General features: G+C 40.6%; 1 long non-coding RNA gene and 1 pseudogene across 2 annotated transcripts in view; one reads left to right on the plus strand and one right to left on the minus strand.

Moving 5' to 3' along the window:
- LOC149100840 (uncharacterized) overlaps positions 1–10,000 on the plus strand; it is a 44,925-nt gene that overhangs the window by 33,923 nt on the left and 1,002 nt on the right. The window contains exons 1-3 of one of the 2 annotated variants that reach the window (XR_016202999.1): positions 1–7,814; positions 9,292–9,323; positions 9,689–10,000. The exon at positions 1–7,814 is cut by the window's left edge and continues 2,885 nt beyond it; the exon at positions 9,689–10,000 is cut by the window's right edge and continues 1,002 nt beyond it. This is a non-coding gene — a long non-coding RNA (uncharacterized LOC149100840). The remainder of the gene's footprint in view (positions 7,815–9,291; positions 9,324–9,688) is intronic. The other variant, XR_016202998.1, reaches the window with a different exon arrangement.
- On the minus strand, positions 6,479–7,151 carry LOC149100847 (uncharacterized; annotated as a pseudogene).

Here is a 10,000-nt window from a genome sequence, read left to right on the forward strand (position 1 = left end):
GATATAGAGTTTTCCATTGTTTGGTGTTAAATATTGGTTCGGGATGGAGGTTTTCTTTCCATTAATCTAGGGCAGCTATGACGGTCTGCCTGCCTGCGAGATGGTGACCGTAGAAAGTGCGGGTTCTGCCGTTCAAGATATCCAAAGAGGCATTGTTTGAATCAGTGGTGTTCACTTCAAACCGGGGTTGTAGATTGGGTGATTGATTCGTGGGTTGAGACTGGATTTTACTTGACCATTCTTGTGGTATAGAAGAGCGAATTTTCGTCAATTCACGCTCGGTTCGTTCTAAAGTGTGGTCATCATTCTCTTGCTCGATCAACAACTCATGAACAGCATTAGTTGGCAGATAGCCTGGAACTGCTTCGTAGCAAATGTCTTTGACCTGAGTGACACCCACCGTTACCCAATCAGGAATTACAGCAAGTGGTTGATCGTTGGCATTTATCAGTTCATTTTGGAAGAGCGGTTCATTTAGGATGCTTTGTACATTGTCCAGAATGTGAGTTCTTGTAAGGAGAAGTGTGTGCTTTTGCCAGGCAAGGAGTAGTTCTTTATGGAACATCGGTACATTGCGATCGATTTGTCTAGTGCTGAAATCAAGGACAAGTGAAAGTTTTCCAAGATTCAAATGCAAGATACAGAAGAAATGCGTTAAAAAGTGTTTTCAATGTGCGTCTTCTGCGGATAGTAGTCTTTTTAAGGTGTTTAGTCTCAGAGACTGAATTTTTGTTTTAATTCTGGGGATGTTGAAACCGCCATGTTGGACAGGTAGGACCAGGATGTCTTGGTTCGCCAAATTACGCTTGTAGCTATAGAAGAAGTTGTAAATGGACTGATCGATTTGTGCTATTGCCCAAGAGGGCACGGGCAATGACGTTGCGTTGTACCATAGTGTAGAGGTTAAGAGACCATTTATCACCAGCGCTTTACCTTTATAACTTAGTTCTCTGTGACGCCAAGCAGCAAAGTTATTGATCTTCTGTATTTTGGCTTCCCAGTTACTTCTCGTACAATCTACATTGCCAATGAATTGCCCGAGAATTTTGTCGGGAGTAAAGTTGTTAAACCAATCAAAGTTGCCAAGTTGGTCAGTTCTATGCACAAATGCTCCACAGCAGAGTCCCTTACATTTTCCTTTATTGATCTTCGCTCCAGAAGTGCGTTCATACAAATTAAAGGTATTGAAAACTTCATCAATACATTGATCATCAGCCAAAAGCAAAGTGGTGTCATCAGCATACTGTTTTAACTCTTCATGAGAATCAGGCGGCCATATTCCGTGTTTTCGTGGGTTTTCCCGTATATTAATGGCCATCGTCTCGGCAGTTAAGACGTATAAGGGCATAGACAGGGCACAACCCTGCTCAAGTCCACGTTCCAACATAACGAAAGCGGGAAGCCAGCCGTTTGTTTTTATGGAGCTTGAAACAGAATTGTATGTTAATTTGATCCATTGAACAAAGTTAGGTCCCATGCCAAAATTTTCCAAACATTTAAAAAGAAATTCGTGCGAAACTCTGTCAAAAGCTTTGAGCTGATCCACACTGATAAGGGCGAGAGCAATGTCTTTCTCATTCGCATAAGCAACAAAATCATGTAGAAGTCGCGTGTTGTCATTGATAGTTCTTCCTTTAATAGAGGCGGTTTGATCCGTGTGTATAATAAGTGGTAGAACTTGTTGAAGCCTGTTAGCGAGCGCCTTGGTCAAAATCTTGTATTCAGTGTTTAATATCGTGACTGGTCTCCAGTTTTTGAGCTGAGTGTGGTCACCTTTCTTGAACAATATAGATTTAACACCTCGCCGCTGGGAGACCGTGAGGGCTCCAGTACGAAAAGCATAATTATAAACACGTGTCAATTTTTTGCTTAAGAGGCCAAAAGTGCTTGTAGAAATGCGTTGTCAAGCCATCAACCCCAGGTGATTTATTACTTTCCATTGAGCGCACTGCCTTGAGGGGTTCCTCCTCTGTTATTAGACCTTCGCAGGAATTGCGAGCATTGTCAGGTAATTTTGGAATGGCAGCATTTAAAAATTGATTCCTCGCATCTTCATCACAGGGTTGCGCTGTATATAGAGTTTTGTAGAAGTAATATGTTTCTTTCAACAGATCTTGCGGTCCAGAAACAGTATCGAGATTTTCTTTTGTTAAAATACGAATTGTTTGGTCCGCTCTCCTGCTTTTCTCGAGGGAGTAGAAGTAACGGGTGCTCCTTTCTCCTTCTTCCAAAAATTGTGCTTTTTCTCGAAATTTGATAGCTTCCAAATCTTTAAGATCTAACTCTTTCAGTTTTTCGTTTACTAAAAGGTATTCCTCAATATCACACGTGTCACTAGAGTTGGACTTTTCCTGTAACTTTTACGAGTTTTCGTTCCAGCTGAAATCTTTCATGACGCTTTTGTTTTCCAATTATTTTAGCACAGCAGATTGTGATGATCTTAAAATGCATCTTAGCTTTATCCCACCAGAGGAGTGGATCAGCAAAGTCATCATATTTTGTTTGCCAGTCGGTCCAGAAATCTTTTATTTGAGCCTCGAACGCTGCATCAGAAAGTAATTGATTATTAAAGTACCAGTATCCAGGACCTCGTATAACTTGATCACAGTTTAAAGTTAAACAAACATAATCATGGTCGGAATGTGGGAATGGCTTGATGGAGGTGTCCGTAACAAACTGATTCATTGTCTTGCTAAGTAGAAACTTGTCGATTCGTGTGCAAATAAGCCATCTGTAGGGTGACACCCGGTCCACGTCAATGCTCGTGCATCTTTGTGGCGATTACACAATATATCACATAAGTTGAACTATTATTCTGATTTCCTCCTATTTTGTCTAGCCTCACATTTGCAATGCAATTAAAGTCCACATTTTGATCGTCTTCAGAGAAAGTCATCCAGGCTAGAAAAGAAAGTTTGTCGAGCACTGTCTGTTTGAGGCGCATAAATGTTTATGATGTTCAGGATGAGACTATTAAGATCCACACAATATTTAAAATGCGACCTTCATTGTCACTTCATGTTTGTCTCGCAGCATAATCAAGCCGTGAATGAATAAGAATGGCAACACCTCTAGCGGTATTCGTGCCATGATTAAAAATAACCTCTCCGTTCCATTCACGCGTTGGATTTGCATTTCCATATCAACAATCCAGTGAGTTTCTTGAAATAAGATAATATCCAGTCGATGTCGTTGAAAATAAGAGAACGCAGTTTTTCGGCGATCAGGGGAACGAAGCCCCTGTGAATTTAAAGATATGAGAACTGCCATGGCTAAATAACATGAAGCTCCATTGTGGTTTAAAAGTAAATAAAAAATCAAATACAGCAGCTACTGTGAAGGTGGCTTGTCGGGAGCTTTAGCAGTCTTTTTTCTCCGCTTTTCTCCGGGTCGTTAAAATAGGGGCAGGTTTCAATCTGGTACAGCGGGCGGAGACGCGGTCAGAATCAGTCTGTGACATGCTGCCTCTTTAAGCCCTGAGCTTTGATCATCGTAATCCATTTCTTCGTTACGAGATTCTGGATTTTTATCTGCCAGGTGGTCCTTATTCGGACCAATAACTTCATTTACAATATCATCACTTCCTCCAGCTGCTTGTGGCTGTCCACCGCTTGCCCCTGACTGTTCCTCATTTGCTTCTGGTTGTGCTTCAGGCGCTTCGTAATCTTGCTCTTCCCGCTGATCACAGTTGTAGGACATGTCCTAATTGCTTACAAACTCGGCACGGCATCTTTGGGCAATTTCTTCTAGTGTGCTTAAGCTCACTGCATTCAATGCACACAGGCTGCTGATTATTGTCAATTATATGGCACCATTCCCCACTGATACGCAAAGAATATGGAATGGAAGGTTTATCCAAGATCATCTTGACTAAACGGTTGCCATTTTCCAATCCAGCCAGTTCATGGTCTGCCTTGTATTTTAGACGAATCACTTCACTTTTCAACTTCGCCGTATTCGTCTAACGCAGATTTGACTTCTTCATCTTCCACACACGAACGGAGACCCATTATGCTTACATTTAAAAACTTGCCATGTGGCGGGGAGCAATCAATATGATATTCCTCGATGTCGAAGCCGTTATTCACAAGTACTTCGGCATCACCTCTTGACTCCAGCTCCAAAAGATATACACCATCTCCCAGATCTTGAAACACAACAATTGAATCTTGGATTTCTTTCTGGATTCCAGCCTTAAGAACTGCAAGATCGAGTCGATCGGGCGTTCGAAACGTCACGCTTCCCTTTCGGTCCGCCATATAGGCGTTCCGAAAGTAAAAACGAACAAACTTCAATAACTATAGATCACAACGACTTTTCCGCAAAATATTACCACCGCTTAACAGAAAAACCTCTTAGCAAACACTATATGATATACTGAGATCTCGATGGCCTAGAATAGGCAAGGATTCCACAGATAGCACAGAGAGCACGCGGACGAGAATCGGTACGTTCCCTGTGGTGTGGGCGTAGACGAAAGAAACAAGTCAAAAGTTGCTCAATTGCTTGGACTCTCTTTCAAGTCTCTTGGAAGGAAGGCGTTTAATTGCTGTTGTGATGAAATTGCAATTACGTCTCGGCTACCTAACCAAGAAATTCCAAAGCCAGCTAAAACTTCAAATCAAAAAAAGGGCAATTCTCCAATGGTCAGTCATCAAAGCCACATTCAAGAGATTACCTCTAGGGTGGTGGTCAGTGTTGCAGCGCTGTAAACAAAGAAGAAAATGTTCTAATATGCTGTCAACTTGCTGGAAAAATAAAAACGTCTTGAAAACAGAGGGGTCAACGATGTGGAGGCGTAAGGATATCTTCTCTGAAGAGTCCAGTCCAAAAATGGGTCCAAACGTCTGTAACACGGTGTATTCCCAGGTGGTCACCCAGCCAGGTATTGAGTTCGCCCAACAGGACTTGACTTCGGTGATCGGACGAGAACCGGTTTTTTTTTTTTTTTTTCGTTTCTCTAAAAAGGCTCAAAGAGCTTTTTTATTTACAATTCTTTAGTTAATTCATCAACGTATTAAATATCCTCGTTTTTACAATAGTGTCATTATAATAGCTAATATTCTTCAATGTTCCTCAATGTTCTCATTTGGGTTCTCGTTAATTTACCATCATATGTTAATACGTAATAGTTTTATCACAATGTAAATGTTGTTTCCCTAGTATTTTCGCGCATCGGACTGCAATGTTCTTAAATCTTGTTTTGCCCTATCCCACCATAGTAGCGGATCATCAAAATCCGCGTACTTGGTTTTCCAGAAAGTCCAGAAATTGTGGATTTCGGACTCAAAAGCCGCGTTAGACAGTAGATCGTTGTTAAAATGCCAGTATCCAGGCCCACGTTTTAACTGGTCAAAGTTTAAAGTCATCCAGACGCCGTCATGGTCAGAGTGTGAAAAAGGTTTAATCGATGCGTCCAAAACAGACTGATTTAAAGAGTTGGTTAAGAATTTGTCAATCCGTGTACGTATGATTGTTCCATTTGTGGGATGTTGCGCAGTCCAAGTGAAGCATCGCTTATCCTTGTGTCGATCCTTCCAAATATCAGATAAATTATGTCGCGTACAAATTCCATGAAGAGTTGAGTTATGGCAGCGAAAGGTCTAGCGTTCGGATTTCCACCGAATTTATCCAACTTTGCGTTTGAGATGCAATTATAGTCACCATCGATGATGTTATGAAACTCCTCGGACATGAAACCATCCAAACTAGAAAAGAAAGTGCGTCGATCACTGTCCGTTTTAGGCGCATAAATGTTTATGATATTCAGGATGTGGCCATCCGTAGGGTGACGCCCGGTCCTCGTCAATGCTCGTGCATCTTTGTGGCGATTGCGCCATATATCACATAAGTTGAACTAGTATTCTAATTTCCTCCTATTTTGTCTGGCCTCACATTTGCAATGCAATTAAAGTCCCCACCGATAACATTTTCATCGTCTTCAGAGAAAGTCATCCAGGCTAGAAAAGAAAGTTTGTCGAGCACTGTCTGTTTGAGGCGCATAAATGTTTATGATGTTCAGGATGAGACTATCAAGATCCAGCACAATATTTAAAATGCGACCTTCATTGTCACTTCATGTTTGTCTCGCAGCATAATCAAGCCGTGAATGAATAAGAATGGCAACACCTCTAGCGGTATTCGTGCCATGATTAAAGATAACCTCTCCGCTCCATTCACGTTGGATTTGCATTTCCATATCAACAGTCCAGTGTGTTTCTTGAAGTAAGATAATATCCAGTCGATGTCGTAGAAAATAAGAGAACGCAGTTTTTCGACGATCAGGGGAACGAAGCCCCTGTGAGTTTAAAGATATAAGAACTGCCATGGCCAAATAACATAGAATAGCGGGAAGCTCCATTGTGGTTTAAAAGTAGGTAAAAAGTCAAATACAGCGGCTACTTTGAAGGTAGTTTGTCGGGAACTTTAGCAGTCTTTTTCTCCGCTTTTCTCCGCGTCGTTAAATTAGGGGCAGGTTTTAATCTGCACGGCGAGTGGAGACGCGGTCAGAATCAGAGTCTGTGATATGCTGCCTCTTTAAGCTTTGAGTTCGATCCTCGTAATCCATTTCTTCGTTACGAGATTCTTGATTTTTATTTACCATGTCGTCGTTATTCGGACCAGTAGCTTCATTCACAATATCCTCGCTTCCTCCAGCGGCTTGTGGCTGTCCACCGCTTGCCTCTGGCTGTTCCTCATTTACGTCTGGTTGAGCAGTAGGCGCTTTGTCATCTTGCTGTTCTGGTTGATCACAGTTGTAGGACATATTCAAGATCATCTTGACTAAACGGTTGCCATTTTCCAATCTAACCAGTTCATGGTCTGCCTTGTATTTTTATTTCACTTTTCAACTCGCCATATTCGCCTAACGCAGATTGGACTTCTTCATCTTCCACATAGGAACGGAGACCCATTAAAACTTGCCATGTGGCGGGGAGCAATCAATATGATATTCCTCGATGTCGAAGCCGTTATTCACAAGTACTTCGGCATCACCTGTTGACTCCAGCTCCAAAAGATATACTCCATCTCCCAGATCTTGAAACACAACAATTGAATCTTGGATTCTTTCTGGATTCCAGCTTAAGATCTCCAAGACCGATTTGATCGGACGTTCGAAATGACACGCTTCTTGCCTTTCGGTCCGCCATATTGGTGTTCCAAAAGATGAAAATGGTCAAACTTCAAAAACTATAGATCACATAGATTTCTCCACAAAATATTACGCCAGGTTAACAAATAAACTTCTTAGCAAACAACATATAGTATTCTGAGATCTCGATGGTCTAAAATAGGCAAGGATTCCACAGATAACACAGAGAGCATGCAGACAAGAACCGGTAACTTCCCCTGTGGTGTGGTCGTAGACGAAAGAACAAGTGGAAATTCGCTTAATTGCTTGGACTCTCTATAAAGTCTGTTAGACTGAAAGCTTTTAATTCCTGTTGTGATAAAGTTGCAACTTCATCTTGGGGACTTATCGAAGAGATTCCAAACCTAGCTAAATCCTAAAATCAAACAAGTGGAATTCTCTAATGGTCACTCATCAAATCCACATTCAAGAGATAACCTTTAATGTATTGTTCAGCGTAGCAAGGCCCTAATCAACCATGGAAAGCAATAGGGTGTTGTGTGTAAAAAATAAAAAATACGTTCGGTAGTAGAGGGAATAATTATGTGGAGTTGAATGGAAATCTTCTCTGAAAAGTCAAAAATTGGTCCAAAAGTTTACGAAATGGCCTCTTCCTAGGTAGTCACCCAGCTTCCAGGTATTGATGCCACTCAACAGGACTTTGGTGATCGGACGAGAAACGGTACTTTCCTTGTGGTGTGGTTTTACATGTAGATGAAAGAAACAAGTCGAAAGTTGCTTAATCACTTGGACTCTGTATATAGTCTGTTAGAGGAAAGGAACTTAATTCCTGCTGTGATTAAGATTGCCCAAACTTCAGACAAAAAAGGTGGAATTATCTAAGTGTCGGTCTACAAAGCCACATTCAAAATACAACCTTCAGAGCATTAGTTAGTGTGTGTGGCAGAGCTGGAATCAAATAAACAATATTGTGAGATGTCATTAATTATTGGAAGAAATAAAAATAATACTTTAACTTTCTTTGCTACTCAACATATTATGCTGAGTTAAACTATGTGGAGTTGACTCGAAATCTTCTCTGAAAAGTCAAAAATTGGTCCAAATTTAAGTCTACAAATTAATAGTTGTAAGTAAATTTCAATCTAGATCTCATACTCTTGGCGCGATGGACAGTACGTTGTTGAATTTAACCAATCAGTACAGTTGACCTCTGACAGATAGCTCTAACCTTCAAAGGAAATTTTAACTGAAGCAATTGGAATGAGTTACTGAGAGTTCAAGTTATGGAGGGTAAAATCAACCGAAGGGAGAATAAAATAATGTATTTCGAGTCAGGGCGGCTATTTAGCTATCACGTTTTCGTCCTTTCTTATGAAGTTGTTCTTGCTTCCAACTGAAAGAAATAACAAAATAATAGTTAGAAAGGGAAAATATTTCGACCAACGCGTCGGTAGAGTGTCTGCCGACGCGTCGATAGTGTGTTGACGGACTCGTCGATAGTGTGTGGGTGATGTGTCGGTGGTGTGTCGACCAACGTGACGGTCGGATCGGATTCTTCACCTTTACCCTTCATATGGGGTGTCTGGAAAACCCGAATAGTGAATAGTCTCGAATAGTGCGAATAGTGGCGAACAGTCGCGAAAAGTGGCGAATAGTGACGAATAGTCATCAGTAGCCACCGCTTTAGATCTAATATCCAGCGTTTATTAATTATCCAAATAAGCAACAGAATTTCAGTGAATTTATTACCTTTTCTTCTCCGGACTCAGGCTAGGAGGCTGTCTATCGCCGACATTAAGAAAACAGAAAACACAAGGATAACCTAATAAAGACGTATTTACGCTTTTGCAGCGGTTAAAACAGAAGAAATTACGTTTAGAAACACCTTTTGTCCTGATTAGTGTCTGTGCTTTTTAGCGGAAAAATCCCATCCTAAGTTGCTATGAGGTTGACTGCGCGATACTGGGTACCCTATTTGTTACTATTTGCCACTATTCGCCACTATTCGAGACTGTTCGCCACTATTCGCACTATTTGTACTATTCGCTATTCGGGTTTTCCAGACACCCGTTCATATATATCATGTAGTATTACATTAGTACCGAATGGATGATGACAGCATCGATCAAGTGTTATGATATACCTTTTCCCAGCTGTTACACTAATGGTCTCTTTTGATTTCTTGTTTTTGCTATTAGACATAAGCCATTCCTCAAGTATGAAGAATAAGGTAAGATTTTATAGGAATGAGTAATGAATTACGTGATTACACTGTACACATAGTATCTTTACAGTTTATGATTACATTTATTTGTTAGTATTTGTGTGGCATATTTGACAAATTACGCCATGACCATGAAAACTTCCTCGTTATAAGCACTGGTCAATACATACTATCTAGACAGTATTACAAAACTTTTCAGAGCTAAATGACAGTGAAGTGCAAATCCAGATAATTCAGACTGAATTTTGAATTTATGAAGTAAATCACTGTACTCACACATATATACAGGGTTTATGGATACAACGGCACCTAAGAAAAATAAAGCAGAAATTGCTTGCACTGCACTTACCTTGTATTTGTTAATTTTACAGGGACGCTGCAAGTTTTGCCACAAAGAATTGTTTTCCTTAAATGAAGCTCACATGGACACTGTGCCTGAGGTGAAAAACCTCAAAAAACAGCTGAAGAATTCTGGCAATGCTGACCAACAGCCAGAATCTAAATTGTCACAAGTACCAAAAGGAGTGTAGAGAACTAATCGCTAACTCCACCTCTGTTTTTAACACAGTTAATGTATTGCTGCGGAGACTTTTTACTGAAGAAGAAATCATGTCTCATTCAGTTTCAGGCAGAGCATCTAGTTCAAAAGCTGTTGCTAAGCCTAGATTCAATACCACAAAATT

This window comes from Orbicella faveolata, unplaced genomic scaffold (genome assembly GCF_042242905.1).
Source record: "Orbicella faveolata isolate gen_17 unplaced genomic scaffold, um_ofav_v1 contig_4, whole genome shotgun sequence".
Classification (NCBI taxonomy): domain Eukaryota; kingdom Metazoa; phylum Cnidaria; class Anthozoa; order Scleractinia; family Merulinidae; genus Orbicella; species Orbicella faveolata.